The sequence below is a fragment of the Melospiza melodia genome, chromosome 3 (assembly GCF_035770615.1).
Source record: "Melospiza melodia melodia isolate bMelMel2 chromosome 3, bMelMel2.pri, whole genome shotgun sequence".
NCBI lineage: Eukaryota > Metazoa > Chordata > Aves > Passeriformes > Passerellidae > Melospiza > Melospiza melodia.
Window position 1 is genome coordinate 16,998,109 of NC_086196.1, and position 17,839 is coordinate 17,015,947.

The 17,839-nt window shown below is 39.7% G+C and overlaps 1 long non-coding RNA gene across 1 annotated transcript; it reads left to right on the forward strand.

The window, feature by feature from the left end:
* Window positions 1–7,441: 7,441 nt before the first annotated feature.
* On the forward strand, window positions 7,442–17,225 carry LOC134415471 (uncharacterized). Its single transcript, XR_010027057.1, has 3 exons — window positions 7,442–7,799; window positions 14,568–14,697; window positions 15,904–17,225. It is a non-coding gene; the product is annotated as an uncharacterized LOC134415471 (long non-coding RNA).
* The last annotated feature ends 614 nt before the right edge of the window (window positions 17,226–17,839 follow it).

A 17,839-nucleotide genomic window follows, 5' to 3' on the forward strand; every position in this document is an offset into this window, starting at 1 on the left:
AGAGCACTGTGATAATACAGTTGCTGTGATTCCAGGCATTAATGCACCCCTTTCATATATAATAAGTTAGCAAGGCACATCAGAGTCAATTTTTAATCTTGTTTGTTAAATTTTATCATGCAAATCAGTTTTGACAGGAACTTTTCACAAAAAATCTCTGCCACTTGAGAATTTCATCTTAAACATCAATGTGGAAATCCTAGGGACAAAAGAAAAAAAAAGAAAAAAAAAGAAAGAAATGAAACCTCAAAAAAAAAAAAAAAATCAAGAATCCCAAATTCTATATGCTAAATAGAATTAATATACTAGGACTGGATTTTTCTGCTACTTGCAAACTTGCAAGAGCTCCTGGTGAAGCCCCTTGTCCCTGCTCTAGAGCAGCTCTGGCAGTGCCACCTGGTGCTGGCTGCACCACGGTCACTGCCACTGGGGCAGAAATTGCCCTCATAAGCAGCACTAGTGGCAGCTGAGGCAAATTCCTGTGTTATTCTGGAAGCCAAGAAAAATTACCAATAAAAGATAGCTGGTGAACTAACCTACATTTTTGAGCATCTAAAGGTTTTCTTGTTATGGTTATGTGTGCATCAGTTTACTTTTTCTCAGTATTTTCATTCCAGTTCTCTTCCACTTCATGAAACTTCCCAAGAGGCCAGAAATTCTCAAAATGGCTCTTCTACATCAAAATCAGAACTCTCGTTCTTTCTGCAAGCATGTCAGCACACCACAGTGTATTCTATCTGAATTTTTCATGGCTGTGGTTTCAAAAAAAAAATTAAAACTAAGAAGTAAGAGGTAATTTCAAACATCTACTTCCAATGCCTCCATGGCAGGGGGAAACCTATCAAGCCCTATAGACGTATAGGGGTCCAGCTGGAGCAGCAGATCCCACACAAGTTCAGGTTTGACTGGGAATTTATACTTCACACAACCATGGTCCTTACTTTTTTGCCTTAGCTCTAAAAGAAGATCCCTCCTCAGCAAAGCCAGTCTTCTCCCTATCTTCCTTCCCTTCCAACATTTAGGAATTTCCTACTCCTGTGCCCTTAGGAGGTTCTTACCATCCATCAGCACTGATGGACCCCAGTCCCTTCAAATGCATTTTCCCAGGAGACCTTACTCAATAATTCCTTGCTCTCCTTGTGTCCAGGGTAGAAGTTTTGCTGGCACTTCTCCTGCCAACAGATTTTAAATGCAATCACTCATGGTTGCTATGGCGAAAACAGCCACGAATCACAACTTCACTAATGAGACCTTCTCTGTTAACAAGCAACAAATCAAGGAGGGTATCTTTCCTAGTCTCTTCCAACCCAAAGCATTCCATGATTCCACAGCCTTAAAAAAAAAAAAAAAAAACCAAAAAACCCAAACAAAACCCAAGCTCACATGCTAGTTTGCATTTCCTTGTTGGGGTGGAAGGACTCTTTCCTAATTTTCTGTTTACTGAGTAGGTACCTAAATCTGAGGGAGTCATTGTGGATCCTCTTTATGCAACGGAGATGAAGTAGGTGCAGTTCTGAAGGGAACAATGACATTTTAATATCTACTTGTCAGCTGAGTCACCTGGTACCCTGGAAGTACTTACTCCCACCCACTGGGCACAAAGGGAGTGCAGAGTGACCAGCCTTGCTGTAAACTTTCAGGCCACAGGTGCCTGCCTGGAGCTTGATGGATGCTGGTACCTCACACCACACCAAATTGTGATGAGTAGGGCACAGAGAACATGGGAACCTCTGCTTTAGTCTCTGCTTGCAAAACTTTGCTCTTGCTGCTGTTTCCTACTCTGTGAAATATTTTTTTGCCCAAAGCATCATGGGGATGAAGTGCAGCCAATTCTTTACTTTGAGGACAGACACAGGGAAACCTAAGGAGCTATTGCTAAAGTCCCAAAGGTGGCCCATAGTTGTTGGTTTAATTTTGATTTAGAGCCTTCACACATGCAAGCAGATACAGGGTGCAGGTGGTTCACAAATTCCATTTTCAACATGCTGTGAGAATACAAGAATGATATCATGGCTATTACTTGCTTCTATTTCTTATTTATTAATGTGCCTGACCCATGGGCTCTCTTCCTCTCACCATGCCCAATTTATGTGCATATAACATATTCATGGAAACCCAAAGTGTATCATTTGCTGCCAGCCAGCCTACATGGAGTAAGTACAAAAAGGAGACTACATTACAGTATGGGAAGTGTGGTATCACAAATGTGTACAAAAGTAAGGGCTCACCTCATAATTCATGTGTCAGGGAATGAATATGACACAGCTAAGATTTTTATTGTTAATTTTTTGCAAGCACATTTAATTGTTAACAGGCAGGAGCGGTGGCTATGTGTGGTCCCTCTCCCATCTTCCATTTCTGGCGGTTGGAGGGTGTTGGTGAGGAATTTGAGCAGATCTTGATGTTCTGGAATCACCCCCATAAGCAGTCACAGAGATGGAGCTGTTAAATGAGCTAAACTTGCCAGCTCCCTTCCAGCTGTAACCACAGACCTGATGTCTCTCAAGACAGCATCCCTGCCTCCTCAGAGCCAACATGTAATGTCTGATCAGAGCAGAGCCCACTTCTCTGGTGTGTCATGACAAATCTCGTGGCTTATCAGCTACAAACCTGGTCCCATTCCTGTCAGCCAGGGAGTTGCCCACATTGTCTTTGAGAAAGAGGATTGAAATAGATGTTGCTGATTAAAAAAGCCTGCTTTGATTCTGTTTTAAGTGTCTTGTATAGTGAGTTTTCCAATTAAATGTCAGAATCATAATGTACCATAGGCATTGTAATTGTAGTTGCAGATGTTTCTGACTTTCAGAAAAGATTTCCTTATGTCTTGTAATATTGCATACTCAGTTTGAAAAACAAACCCTTTTTTTTTTTTTTTTTTTTTTTTTTTTTTTTTTTTGTGCATGGGGGGCAGAAATGTCCTTCAGTTTCAGCTTAAGACTTTTTTGTTTGTTTGTTTTGCATTGAGGTCAAAACCTTTCAAGATTTCTTTTATTTTTATTTTATTTTAGGAGAAAAATATAGAATTAAAAAGGCAAGGCATCATAAGTCAGTAGAAATGGCCGGAAATTTTAATGGTATTTTCTAGCCTGGAGATAAAGTCAAAAGCCAAAAAAGAGGTTTCTCTTCAGTGGTTACCTCTGCTTTTTGAAGAGCCCAATTAGCTCTAGCCTGACCAATGAGCGCATGAATAGCTTTGAGAAAGCTGGTGAAGCTTTGGCTGTCACATTGAAATACACTTATGAACATATTCCTACTTGTGGTTTTACGGTTTTCAGCAATAAGCCTTTAGAATTCAGTTATATTTTTGCAAATTAGACAAAAAAATTAGCAAAATACTTTCCTTTCTTAATGTCACAAAGATATAATAATCAGAATGTAATCTGATGTGGTGGGGCAGTATAAAACCAGTCTTCCAGAAAATTGATTCCAGCAAGCTGTAGTCCTGGGAAAAGGTTCTACCCACCCCTCCATTCTCCAGCTGATGTCAAAGCTTTTTCAAGACTTAAATGGAGAAATTATCAAACACAGTGCTTTTTTCCCTTTTCACTTCTTCCACTTGTTTCTCTCCTTAAAACGAAACTAAATGCATCACTGGAAAAAAAATATTAAGAAAAGCAAAAGTAAATAATATTTGGTTTTCCTGTTGTACATATCAGAGATTTTAATGGAAACTCAGAAAAACCTTTTCCTTTTCCACTTTTGGTCAAGAGATTGGTGAATACATTAGAAGTCCTGAACAGCAGCAGTCTGGCTGTAGGCCATAGGACTTTTCTGAATGAAAAAAAAAAGAACAAAAAATAGTTAAAAGAAGAAATAAGCATTATCTGAAATGCAAATGCCAGCACACAAGCTGACTTCACACCTGAATCATCCTGACAGACATCCTCTGTCTGTGAAATCCAGAAACAGGATGTGACAAATGCCTGGCATGCATTAAAGTAACTCAGAAACATCACTGTGGCCAGAGCTTGATGTTCCTAACATGAGAGATGGGTCATAGAGGCATCATTATTGAGAATCAGGTACTTTCTTCCACCTTGGTGGGAAAGCCTCCATTTAAATCACATTTAGTCCATGGTCTGTGGTGTTTTTTTAGCTCTAAAGGAAGAGCTTGAGAGAGAACAACTGTCTCTTGAAAGGCTGCAGATGTATAGCCACCACAGATATAACTGCTTTAAGCTTAGGTTTTTCCTTTACTAAAGAGAAAATAAGGGCAAAGGTGTGTGAAGGGAGAGTTTACACATTCTTCCTTGAGTTCATTGTGTTTATAAAAGAAAAGCAGACCTTTGTGGACTGTGAGTCTTGGAGATTCTGAGTACATTTATTTTATATGCTGATCCAAATGCTTGCAGTTATGGTACATCTAAGCATTTCAATTCCATCACCATTCATAAAGCAGCTAGATATCATCCACAGGACTAAAAAACTGCTGAGTGGAACCAGGACTGTTCTTTGACATAGCTCAGAGATGTTTTGAAAGGCTGAAGTACTGACATCTTCTTCACAGCTGAAATGCACAGGTGGTTCACTACATATATATCTATATTTATATATATATATGTATGTACATTATGGGCAGACAGCTCAGGGGAGTACATTCAGATGTGAGTATTAAAATGTCTGTTTCAATGTTAATGAAAGCTATTTCCACATCCACTTGAAGATATATGAGAAATTATATGAGGAGATCTGTGTGAGCAACTTATACCTTGTGTTTAAAACCATCTATAGAAGCCCTGATTATATTTGCAATCTTTACACTTCATATCATGCTTACTGGGAGTATTAGACATTTAATTGACAAGGAAAATATTTGACAATGAGAAAATCAGAAATTTACACAGTTAAGTATGGCAGACCAGAACCTACATGCTTGATATTTCTGTCTGATTTGACCTGAGTTTTGGTTGACCCACATCGACACATACTGAAAAAAATGAAGCAATTGTAGCTAGACATGAAGGAAGATCCCCTTACACATGCTAACAAATAAGAGCGACAGAATATATTCTAGAGAAGTCTGGTACCTTAGAAACAACATTGTGTCCAGAGTTTGATGTTCCTAACATGAAAGATGGGTTATAGAGGTATCATTGTTGAGAATCAGTTACATTCTTCCACCTCGGTGGGAAAGCCTCCATTTAAATCACATTTAGTCCATGGTCTGTGGGGTTCTCTGAAAAGTCACTTCTTTAAAACTAATTTAATTTTTACTGTATTGAACCTGTGTGCAACAGAATCAGAACGGGCATGAATGACATCATCTTTGCCTGAGTTTCCCTTTCTTCTTCTCCTGTAGTCACTGCCTGTGGAAAACTCTGCCTTGCTCCCAATTTGAGGACTCGTCAATGCTCCATAGCCACCAAATAGTGCTGAGGCTCAAAAACTGCCAGATGCTAGCCAAGGACAGTGACCAAGGTGGTGGCTGTTACCTGTGCCGGGGTTTTCTTTGGTCTGCAGGCAGGAAGCAGAGAAGATGATAACCCAAGAGGAGGCAGGGCCCTTGCAGACAGCGTGTGCCCATGCTAACGTGGGCCTGCAAATGGAGTTCGGCTCACCTGGCATCTCCCCTGGACTCTGCATCTCTGCAAAGTTTCTGCGATGCACAGTTGGGAGGACAGGGCGTGCTTTCCCTATTATTTTGGGTTCTGAGGGTGTCTGTCCCTGCCCATGCACGGCCGGAGAGCTCCCGTGGGTCTCTCAGGGCCGCACCAGGTGTGGGGCAGGGCTGCAGCGCCCCGGCCGCCCCGCTGCTCCCGGCCTGCCCCGCAGGGACGCGGCGCTGCAGTGCTGGAAGGAGCTCGGCGGGGTAACGGGGAAAAGCTCGTCGGCTGAGCCTCCAGAGGCAGCTTCCTTATGCTGGTAGGCAGGAGGCGCCATTACACAGCTTGTGAGGGGGAAGGAGCGAGCAGGCGAGCGGGGCCAGGCGCGCCCGTGGCTGCCAAGCCCCCGGCCCGGGGCAGGACCGCCGGCAGCTCACACGCTCCGGTCACCACCTCCCGCTCCAAGGAGCAGCTGCTTCCCGGCTCCTGGCCGCGGAGGAGCAGGAGGAGGCCACAGCCCGCAGCAGCGCAGCCTCGCCCGTGCCGGCCAGGTGCGCCCCGGCCGCGGCTCCCTCAGCCCCGGGCCCGCTCCGCCCGGTCGGAGCGTCCGCCGCGGCCCCTCGGCAAAGGATTCGAACAGATCAGCAGCCTGCTGATCATGAGAAACGCAGCTGAATGCACCGCGTGTGCTACCTAATGTGTGTTTTCAGTGTTTGGAGTCCTTTAGCGCAGGGGATAATTTTAGTATTAGCACAGGCATTGCCCCCGGCAAAACGCAACGGAACGCGGCACAGCTGAGCTGCGGTGGGATTCTGTCCGCTGCGCTCCAGAGCTCGAGCTGCTCTTCTGCCTCCTGGAAAACATGTATATCTTTTCTAGTCTTTTCTAGAAAAAGACTAAATGGACTAAGTTTAAATGGAAAGTTCCCCTTCTCAAAATAACAACAACAGCAGCAAAAAAAAAACCCAAACAAAAACCACTAACAAAAATAACAACGAAGCACACCACCACCACAACAAAACAAACAAACACGAGAACAAGGAAAAACTGAAACTAAAAATCTGCGGTGTTTTCATTAAAGCATCAAAATCTTCTAGTTAGAAAAATTTGAAAGATATGTTTGAAGGGTTCTTTTTTTAAAATTCACGTAGTAAGTCTCAGGGAGGGGAAAGGAAGGGCAGATGAGAAAAAGAAAAAAAGAGAAAAAACATGAGGAGGGAAAAAAAGGTTGAATTGAGAGGGAGAAAAAAAGGAGAAAGAAAAAAGATTTTAAAAAAAGAGAAGAGAAAAGAAACTGGTATTTTCTGCAAAACTTTGTTTAAAAACAGAAGTAATGTTCAGCTGAAAATACTTCAACAGCAGCAATAAAAAAGTAACTTTAGCAAGTAGTTAAACCATGCAAATAAATTTACTCACCTGCATGGCATGATTTCCTTGTCTGAGCAAAGTTTATGAACTGCTCATGTGTCAGTAGGATGGATTCCTGGTAAAGAACTGATTTATTTCAGTGAGTTATCCTAACACAAATTGGGTATAAGATCAGAATAGGTGTCTGGCTTCAGTGATTCCTGATTTACATCATTAGCCAGCGGAACTGAACTCTGACATTTCTCCTTGAACATGCTTAGTATTAAATGAAACTGGCTTGTTAGACCTAATGTTGCTCGCTACTCCACGGAGATAATAGTAAATGCTGCCCTAACATCTATGTACATTAACCCTGATGATCCTAAAGGGAAGCTGAACTTGTTCATGTATCAGAGGGCAGAATTTACCCCTGTACTTACAATAACTAGAAATTTCAATTATATGCCTGGCACATGATAAATTTAAATTGATTTCTGAATAAAAGCAAGCGCTTTCCTGGCCTTAGCACTCAGCCAAGTCAATTGGAAAGAATGTGTAAACTTTACCTTTTGCCTACTCCGTCTGCCAGTGCCTTGAGAGTTCCCTTTGCATAAACTTTACTTGGGTATTTGTTATCTACTCTACAGGCACGCTGTGATCTTTATTTTCCTTTCAACCCCAGCCACCATCGAGCCTAATAAGAACTGGCATTATGTTGAGTTTTTCTAAAATGATACTGGGGTTGAGGCTTATGTTTAGGGATGACAGCAAAACCCAGCCAAAGCTATGTTCTGAAAAAGCTCAGGAAGGCACAGCATGGATGAGAGGAGTTCAGGGCTGCAGGAGAAGTCACCTCTTCGGCTGCCTGGTAGCCAGACTTGGTGTGAAGGACTCGAGGACTTGCAGGGGGTATGTTTTGCTCAGTGAAGTTTCTCCCTGGCCGGTGGCTCAGCGCTCCTCGAGGGTTTGGAGGCTGCGGGCTCTCCGCTGTCCCCCGGAGGGAGCTGCAGGCTGCCGCAAGCTCCGCTCGCCGGGCCAGGCACCGGGCGCGGGATGGGGATGGGGACGGTGCGGGTAAATCACCGCCGTGACCGAGCAGCCCGCGGTGGGAAAACAGCAATCCCGAAACCGACCAGGAATTCAAGGCCTTTTTCCACCTACAGCTGAGAATGTGTTTGATAAGCAACACCTAAAACATGTTAGGAAGGAGACAGTTTGTTTGCTCGAGTGTGACTTTCTTGGCAGCAGGATTTCTCCCTAATTTATAACCATTATGTAAACTTCTGACTTCCAGATTCACACTGTGAAAATATTCAAGATGAACTAATCAGGGTGGAAATCTGAAATTGTTTCTGCATGGTTTATATCCCCCATCTGGCAGCAAAGAACAAACAGTACGACCCTGATGGTGTTTACATAAGTTACCTTGTTGGAGGAAATGATTGTACTTAGAAAATTGTCCTTGCTCAAGAAATGTAACAACTTGTTGGCCTAAACAGGGCTTTCTATCTTTTAAATCTCGGTTTTTTTTGTTTTTTTTTTTTCTTTTTTTTTATTGTACGTGTTTGAGGAGGGGGAAGTTACTAACTGTGAATTCGAGCTTTCACACCACATCTGTCTTTTAACTACGGGACGAATTTTGGTTAAATGTTCAAAAGTTACAGTTGGTCCCTTGGATTACACTCTACCGAGAGCAGTAGTGGGAAGCATTCTCAGAAATCCTGATTATTATTCTTATTACCTATTAAGACATTCAGTGTGACTTTCCCTCTCTAAAAAACTTGGCTGTCAGCAGTTTCAAGTGGCTGTGTAAATGCAGCGTGCTTGGTCAAAAAGCATAAACGTGTTCCGTGATTTTCATTTTGCTGCACCCTTAAGTGGAGTTTCACTACAGCAAAGTTTATTATGGCCAGTTTTCATGGTATTTGATTGGATTTGCAGTTCTGTCACTCACCAGGGTTTTCTTTTAGAAAGAGTTAGAGAATAGAATATTCTCTCTCTATATTTGGAAAGAATATATATGGTATAGCTTGACAAACACTAATAATGATAATGAGACAAATTTGTCTTTGTGAGCTATGGAGTTTTCAGCAACTTTAGAAGAGAAATTTTGTTTCAGTCATTGCCTTGCAGTGCAGAATATTTTACATGTTTGTAGCAGAGTCTGAATCTGCATCCAGTAGTGTTTCAGAAAAAACATAAATGCATAACATTATACCGTGAGAATTCATTACCCTAAAAGGTAATTGTTTTCATTACAGAATGGTCATTTAAGTTAGAGTTGTTGCACAAAGTTATCTTGGGGAAGACAACATGTCTTTTTTTTAAACCTAAAATAAATGAGGTCTTGTGTAGTGAACCGTTTAAATTTTTTGGCTCTAGCTTGTATTATTCTGTAATTTTCAGTTGGCCTTCTAGTGATCACTGTGAATTAATGGGATATGACTCTGTCATGTGAGCTTTCCAAAAAAATGATGGAGTTACATAAAATTTATTTTACTATGAATTCCATGTATGTTCTCCCAGAAAAATTCCTGGACACAAATAATTTTAAAAACAACAAAACTGGCTTGTCTTTCAGGCTGAAAATTATTTTCCAAACACTTAAATTCATAATTAAAAAGTGGGTTTTCTTTCATCCTAATATAAGGAGCCAAGAAAATGAATACTTTGCATTAAAATTTTGGCAGTTTTTATACAGTTATTTCTTACTCCAAATCAAATTTAAATGCTAAATGATTTACATTGAAATTGTTTTAGGTTTCTTAGCTTGAAGGTTTAAGATGATTTGAACGAAAACAACATATCCAATATCCCAAAGTGACTTTGCATTAAGAACTGGTTGCTAAATAAATTATATATTTAATTTGGAATTTTTTAAAACTTTTTTTTTTTTAATGAAAGGAGTGTTCTGTGTTGGAAGGAGCTGCTGCTATATAAGGCAGTAAAAGAAGTGGATCCTATAGCAAAGCAAAAGTACTATTGACTCTTAAGGAAAGAGAATGAAGGTCAAATTATATAAAGAAATAAGGGGAGATTTTAGACATCTGAAAAAAAACTTATTTTCTGAATGCATTGTAGTGCTAGAGAGAGATCCTAAGGGTGTTTGAACATGACAAACTTTAGGAACTGGGAGACGTGCAAGGACATTGTGAGCTTTTAAAAAAAAAATATCCAGTTAATTTAAAAGATTGAATTACGTATTACTTAATAGAATGCAAGGAACCAAAAAGAAAAGTTTTTTTGGAAGTACTTTTTGCCTTGTTCATAGGTCTGATGTGAAGAGTGCAGACTTTTCTTTTTAATTTTTTTTTTAATTTTTTTACAGACAGCTGAACGGCAACTCATTTTGAAATTTAAAGGGCTTTTTTAAAGTGCATAGTTACCAAATAGATTATAGATTTGTTGACGTGAACGCTCTTATCATTACTTACAGGAAATATAAATTCTGTCGGCAGAGAAAACCTGGAGAATGTTGAATAATATCTAAAATAATATGGTAGAATGAGTGTTAATTTTAAATCCTTTACATGATGAAAAAAAAAAAAGAAAAAAGTGAAGGTAAACTGCTGTTTAACAGCTTCCCACTGTTATATAAACTTTCAAACAACCATGAAATGTAGGTCTCTGGACATCACTTAAAAGAACCACAAATAAACAGAGGGTCGTACCACACTTCTGTTCGCGAATGTGTAACTAAAAGGTTTAGCTAAGAACAGAAAGTGTCTAAAACTCCTTTTTGTTTACCTACTGCCTTGTGTACCATAAACACAAATAAGCAAAGCAGGGCTGGAGAGGGGAGGTAGGATGCTGCCTGCCTGTGAATAAGGCACAGAGGAGGTAAAAAGCCTGTTAATGTCTCTGGAGGGTCGTCTTACCTTTGTGCATGCAGCAGGCTGGGACATTTATGTAGCAAAGAATCACCTACTTAAAATATAAGGATGCTGCACTTAACACTCCCGTACCAGAACATCTCTGGGGACTTGTATATCTTTCATGGAAATTTGCTGAAGTGTAACTGTTTAGCAATTACTTGGGACTTAGAATAATGGTGTCCTTTTAATAGAGCAAAACACAAGTAGAGCTGTTGTATCTAATGTACCTCCAGCCTGCAAGGCTGTATCCACTTCAGACTTGCTGTGATCAGGGCCAGAAATTTGTAGTGGTCCTAAATCATACAAAATTCCTGTGAAATTGAGGGTAGCCCTGTAGAAGCTGGAATTTCCTCCTGTGAGGAAGTGTTGGTACCTCTGTTGTTACTAGTGCTGCATATGCCGTGCTGGAGAGAAGGGTCTGCTCCTAGGGAGAAACCCAGCTCTGGGTGATGGCAAAAACCCACTAACCCACTACCAGAAAAAAATAATCATCTCTTACCAGCACTGCTGTAAACTAAGAGTTATGCAAATTATCCAGAAGTATACCTGGGCGGAAGGGTTTCTTTTCTCAAAGATAATACTTGCAGTACTCTTATCCCTTGACACCAAAACAGTTTAAATAGAACAATGCAAATAAAACCTGGAAAGGTAATTTTCTTTGAGTTTTGCTCCAAAACTATCCAACCTTTTCCATATCCCTCATAAAAAAAAAAAAAAAAATAAAAATCCTTCTCTCCTTTGGGGATTTCATTTTTGCTTTTGTTTTAGAAAATCAAATATTTAGGCCAGCACAGTGATGAGCGACAGCTTAAAAATACATAAAAACACATGCCCACTGAATGTAGCATGTTGAGGAGAAAAGTGGGGCCTCTAGTTCAGACAGAGTAATTAATATCTATTGGGGTATAGGCTTCCTTGAAGTATTCATTATGTGAACTCAGGTACTTACATGTGCAGCAATTAAGTTGATATATATGTGTGTATTATTTATTTATTTGCGTAATGTGTGTGTGATAAATTACCAGTATGTGGACATACTTTGAAACCTGTTCCTAATCTCAGTGCTGGTCATGTAACCCAAGAAGAAATGAAGACATAGGCTCGAGTGATGATGGTTATACAACACCCCAACAAGAGCAAGATATAGCACAAATGTCATTACAGCCCAGGGCTGCACACAAAATGTTGGGACCGCTTGCGGGTTTCATTCGGGTGGTAAAAAAAATGTGTGCGCATGTGTGTGTGTGTGTGTGTGTGTGTGTGTGTGTAGGAAGGGGGAGTCAAAGGATCCATATGCTCCCTTTGTTCCCATTTACAGGAACATTTCATGGCAGGAGCTCACTGGTGGCATTTCCAGAGCAATGTGGTAGGTGGGAAACTATGCAAAGGGTTACAAGCTGTAGAACGAAGTCAACAGCCTGCAAGCGACCCAATAATAATGCAATTTGCAGAAGGAGTATGTACAGGAACAGAAAGGAAAAAATATATTCCCCATCTGGGCAGTTATTGAACATTTTTGACTGTGGAACACGCAAAGTGGGGTGGAGCAGAGATTTTCCTGGCTTGCCTTCCACATCAATCAGTTTGTTGGGAATTGTGCACAGCAAACACAGTTGTGCCACTCTGAAAAAGACAATGGATCAGAGAAACAGCAACAACATTTTTCCAAAATGACTGGTGGTTCTAGGGTCTCATTGGACATACTTTGAAGCTGTCACTCTTTCAGGAAGCGTTGAAGCCCTATTCTCTGAAACTCAGGCCCTCTCAGTCAACTGAGGGCAAAACACATTGTGTTTAGGAAGGCTTTGAGTGAGGGACATGAAAATCTTCATCTGAGATAATTGTGTTCAGGGGATTTCTGTCACTGCAGTAAACAACTGTGAGAATTCAAATCCGCTGTTCTTATTATTTATGTAAGTGATTTTCAATCAAAACAGAGAAATAGCACATCATTACAAAAGAGCAAAAAATTTAAATTATAGATACCCTCTACAAGTTAAAGGTCTTTCATGGAATTTACTGATTTCACACCTTTTTCTGTAAGCTGTAATAACACACACAGCCGTTTTTTAGTCATGAATATGATTTTCAAATAATATATACAGGTTATGCAATATAGGAGATCTGCCCCTGAAGTGACTGTTTTGACTGTTGAATGGTATGTGAAAGGCTTAGGGCCTCACATGGTACCTTTCACTTCTCAAATGCTCTACAAAGATTTTTGTGGGTTCTCAAGACTGTAATGGACTTCCACTTTTTTGAAACTCAAGCTTTTTTTTCCTGATCAAAGACTTAAAAAGAGAAAAGCAAACCTAACCAAACAACAACAACAAAAAAAAAACCCAAACTCAAAAACTGCTGTAAAAGTATTCATGTCTAATTTAGAAGACCATATTAGCCTAGGGCTAGCACTGGGGGTTGTTGAATTTTCACTTGAAATTTTTTTCAAGAAAAAGTCAATTTTATCAATAAAAAAGAAGCCAGGAGAAAAAGAAATTATTTTAAATATCAAGGTTTCTTTTCAAAGCTTGTCGGCTTTTGTTTTTTCTTCCTTTTTTTTTAGAAACTGAAAGCAGTCAAACCCCACTGTTATGATCAACGAAAAACTGAGAAAAAGGGAGAAATAATTTATCTTTCAAAAATGTCACCAGTATATTTAATTATTACTGGAAGCTAAAGTCTCTGAGTGCTTGAATATTATTCTTTTCCTTTCTTTTCTTTTACATACTTTTGTGTGTGTGTGTCTGCGTATCTGCGTATCCACCTTCACAAGGCTGTAAATTGTGATTAATCTCCCAATCTATCACCAGGATTGAATTACACTTTGTACTGTGCTGCAAGACTAATTAATTTAATAGTCTTATGTAAGTGCAGTCTAGATGTGGTAGTTTTGAGCCTCCTCACACATTTTGAGACTCCAAACTGAATCTGAAACTTTTTCGGTTCATGTTCTGGACAAGCCTGAGAATGTGCCAACTCTGGCTGCTGTGGGCTGTGCAGGCTCGGCTCTGCCAGACATTATTTGGGTTAGTCAAGCAGAAGGACAAGCACATGTTTCTTCCTCACTCATCCTCTCAATCCCATGTAAATGCCCCATTTCTAGGAGATCCTTTCTCGACTCTATTGCTATTGCTAACCTAAATGGACTTCCCAGCTTACTGTCTTCTCCTCATGGTCCAGACACCTTCAGTTCTTTGAGCTTTGAGAATGGTTGGGCCAGAAGCAGTAACAGCTCCTCTGGTCTGTTATATCACTGTAGTTGTTTTATATGCCAAACTTTAAAGGAGCCTAAAATAGCACAGTGACTTGTGAAAGGTTCTTCCTCATCAACTCAGAGAAGTCACCAGAGAGGTAGAGGTAGGAACAAATTGAACCCAGAGTATATTTTACTGTGCTATTCCTGTGCAAGCAATGAAAAGTCATAATATTGGAAGAGTAAAATTCTTTACTCAGGGAAGGAATAAAATTTCTCTTTCCATGCAAAAACGTGCACATGCACATCTGACCTTATTTTTTGTAACACAGATGTATATTTTCTCCATGTTCTGATATCCATTTCCAAAATGACAGAGCTGGTTTTGTACATATTCTGTTCTGTATTTTCTGGCATTGCTGTTGGCTCCCTGCCCATTGTGGATGTCTATTTGCACTGCTGGTTTTGAGTGTGCAAATTATTATTATTATTATTATTATTATTATTATTATTATTATTATTATTATTATTATTATTATTATTATTATTATTATTTACGTACCATGAGCTTTTACTCAGCTAGAAATCCTGGCCTGGGTTTTTCCACAGCCTTGAAATCATGAAGCAAAGAGGACATTTATGAAGTGAAGACAGAAGCAGAGCTTCCATACCAGACCATTGGATTTCTTCTCCCTCTGTACATAGCTTGAAGCTCAAGACAATGAGGTGGATTCTGAAGGTGTCCTAAGATGGCTTGGAAAGATTCCTAATTTCTTTGAATACTAAATTAGCTCCCTTGCATTGTTATGGGACCACTGTCACCTAAAGCACTGGGATACCACTGCCTGGGTTATCGCAGCTGCATCAGTCAACAGCTTTACAATTTTGACATTTGGGAGAAACAGTTGCAAGATTTTAATGAGAGCAGACACTTACCACCCCCAAGTAGCCAAATGGGCTAAAAATATCCCTTGTTTTGGTATTCCTAGGTTCCCTGAGGTTAGTGATATGTTTAATTTGCTGTCCATTTGAATACAGGAACTCCCTTGACAGATTCTTGACAGTGGAGAGTTTTGTTAACGGTAAAGTTTGAATCGAGTAACATTCTCACTCAATCCCCTTCTTTAGCTGTCCTCAACGGTATATTGCTCAAATTTTGTTCATAAAATGAGGGGCAAAAAGATTCCAGAATCTGACAGGTTCTCTGTTGTTCTTTATTTTTAAAATAGAACCATTTCCCAATATTTTTTTCCTATTAATTTATTCTGCTTAAGACAAAAAACCCCAAGAAAACAACCCCCCTCAAAATGAAACACCAACAAAACTTCACACCAAAACCCTACAAATTGAAAAACACTTGATAGCACTCATGAAGTTTTATTTTTAAGGTCCTCTAATTCTCTTACATTCCTTTCTTACTGTTTATGGCTTCGTGCCCTTTGCTTAGTAAAATGTTCAGAAGCCTGTGATGAATGACAATGGGCTGGCTGTGGGAGTTACGGCAGAATACAGGCCTTCATTGCTTGTTCCATGTTAGGAGCTGTACTGGCAGCAGCCACACTGCTGAAGATGTAATTGTTTCTGAGACCAGCAGCTTCTGGAAGGTGAATGTAGGTCACTTGCACATCAACTTTTTTCTAGTAGATCATGTATTAAACATCTAGACGAAGAGTTAGGTGGGAAAAAAAAAATTGCTATTTTAATTTATATTAAACTTGTTTCCCTTGCATGAGATGCATCTTACCTTTTATATGGAAAATGTCTACCCTAAACATTCTTTTCTCATTCCTACCTGGCATGCTCCAGAGCCCACATTTTCTACTAATGGTCCAACTGATTAACCTTGTGAGTTAGTTAAAACGTCCCTGTTTACTTTAGCAAAACGAAAGCTTACTTTATCAATGCACTAAAGATCCAGGAAAGTGTCCTTAACATTGACCTACAGGTACAATTTCTTTTGTGAGGTTCAACAGCAGAGAAGCTGGGTGAAGACCAAGCCTCCCCAGGTGGAGACAAACCCACATGAGAGGAAATGTGGACAACAGACAGAGCCCAGTCTTTTCAAGCTAAACAGGTCTATGATTCCATATGAGAGAGAAGAATTAGCACAGAGCAATGAAGATCTGAAGAGCAAAGGCCTGAGTAGTCCCTGAACTGAAAGCAAGGTTTGGCACTCTGACAAATCCTATCATGTCTGTACCAGGTGCTTTCATAGCACTGCCCTGTGCAGTGTGCATGCACTTCACAGGGGTTTCTGCACCCCATCCACAGCTTAGCCAGTGGATGGGGTGCAGAAAGCCCTAGAAAAGAGGATCTGCACATGGTATGGGAATTCCTGGAGATACCTCAAACAGTTGTGCAGCACTGAAGGATATTTGTGTAGAAGCCATATGATGTCTACAGATCAACTATTTGCAGTCAGGAATTTACACACAAGGTTTTAGTATTCCCACTGTTACTGTTACCCCCTAGTCAGCTACAAAACATTCTGGAGTTTTAAGTGCTTTTAAAAACCCACATCTTTCTAAGTTTTTTAAGTGGAGTTTATGTGGGGGGAAAACCTCTACTGGATACTTCTCCTACTCTTTTCTTTCACTTGGTAGGATTTCTGGGAAGAGGCATCCAGAAATAGTGTTCCTGTGCTGAGGTGTCTTAGTCATACAGGCTAAGTTTATACTACAGAGCAAACAGTCCAAGTGCCTGTTCTCCAACCATAGGGGCCAGCTGGCATTGTCATGACATTCAGATATTACTAAGTTTTCTTTATTTCCAAAATGTGGACTATTTCAATCTGCCTGTTCTGAGTGGTCATTCTCCCATATTAACTTCTGCACTGTGCCAGGAAATTGTTTGTGAAATGCTAGGTGATTTTAACAAAACCATGTCAGGGACCATTCTCACAGTTTAACCATGTAAGTAGCAGAGTTGTAGTGCCCAGAATATTCCCTGGCATACTCATAAAACAGGACTATCGTGTCCATAACTGGCAATAGGATGCCTTCTTGCTTGCAAGCCAGAAATTATTTTTGGCAGTTCAGTTCCTGTGTATTGGAATTACATTTGAGATAAAGACTAAAACAAGAAGGCAAATTACAGACTGTTTATCCCTCTTCAGTATTCACATATTTTGGGTAAGAAATTAGAGGCTGCCCTTTTGATTATTTGAGGTTTGATTTATGTTGTGAACTTATTTGATCTGCACTATTTCATTTTTCATTTTAAAATAGACCCAAAGACCCTGACCCTCTTAAAAAGAAAGAACATTAGCTTGTGGTATTGCTGTACAAAAAGTAAACAGCCTGTTTTATGAGGAAACTGTCTTTGGGATGCATAACTATCGCATGCCAAAGACTGAATGTGGGATGCAGTGTGTGACAAAGACACAAAATGAGGGACACACAAAAACTATTCATTCAGCATATTTAAAATGTGGTGGGATCCAATCCTGTAATATAAATAAGTCTTGGTCTAACCTCAAAATAATGATTATTTATTTCTTATATAAATGGTTGTCAACAAAAAATTGTGGGATAACTACATTTGTGTGGAAAGCAGGAATCTGAATCTAAAATTAGATGCTGGAAAGGAATGTCTAAATATATTATATATATATATATATATATATATATAAAATACCTATTTAGTTCTTGTTGTTCATGAAAGTCTTAGTTTAGCAGTGGCAACTGCTTCTTTTACTTACTATATCACATATTTTCATTGACTCCTCACTAATATAAACTTGTCAATTTGAAATCAACCTGTCAAAGAGGAAATGTGAGGCCATTCTGATTTCCACCTGTTGAGAGCTTGGACTTTCCTTATTTCTTTTTTTTTTTTAATTTATTTTCTCTTTTTTTTGTCTTTATTTTTTCACTCCTTTT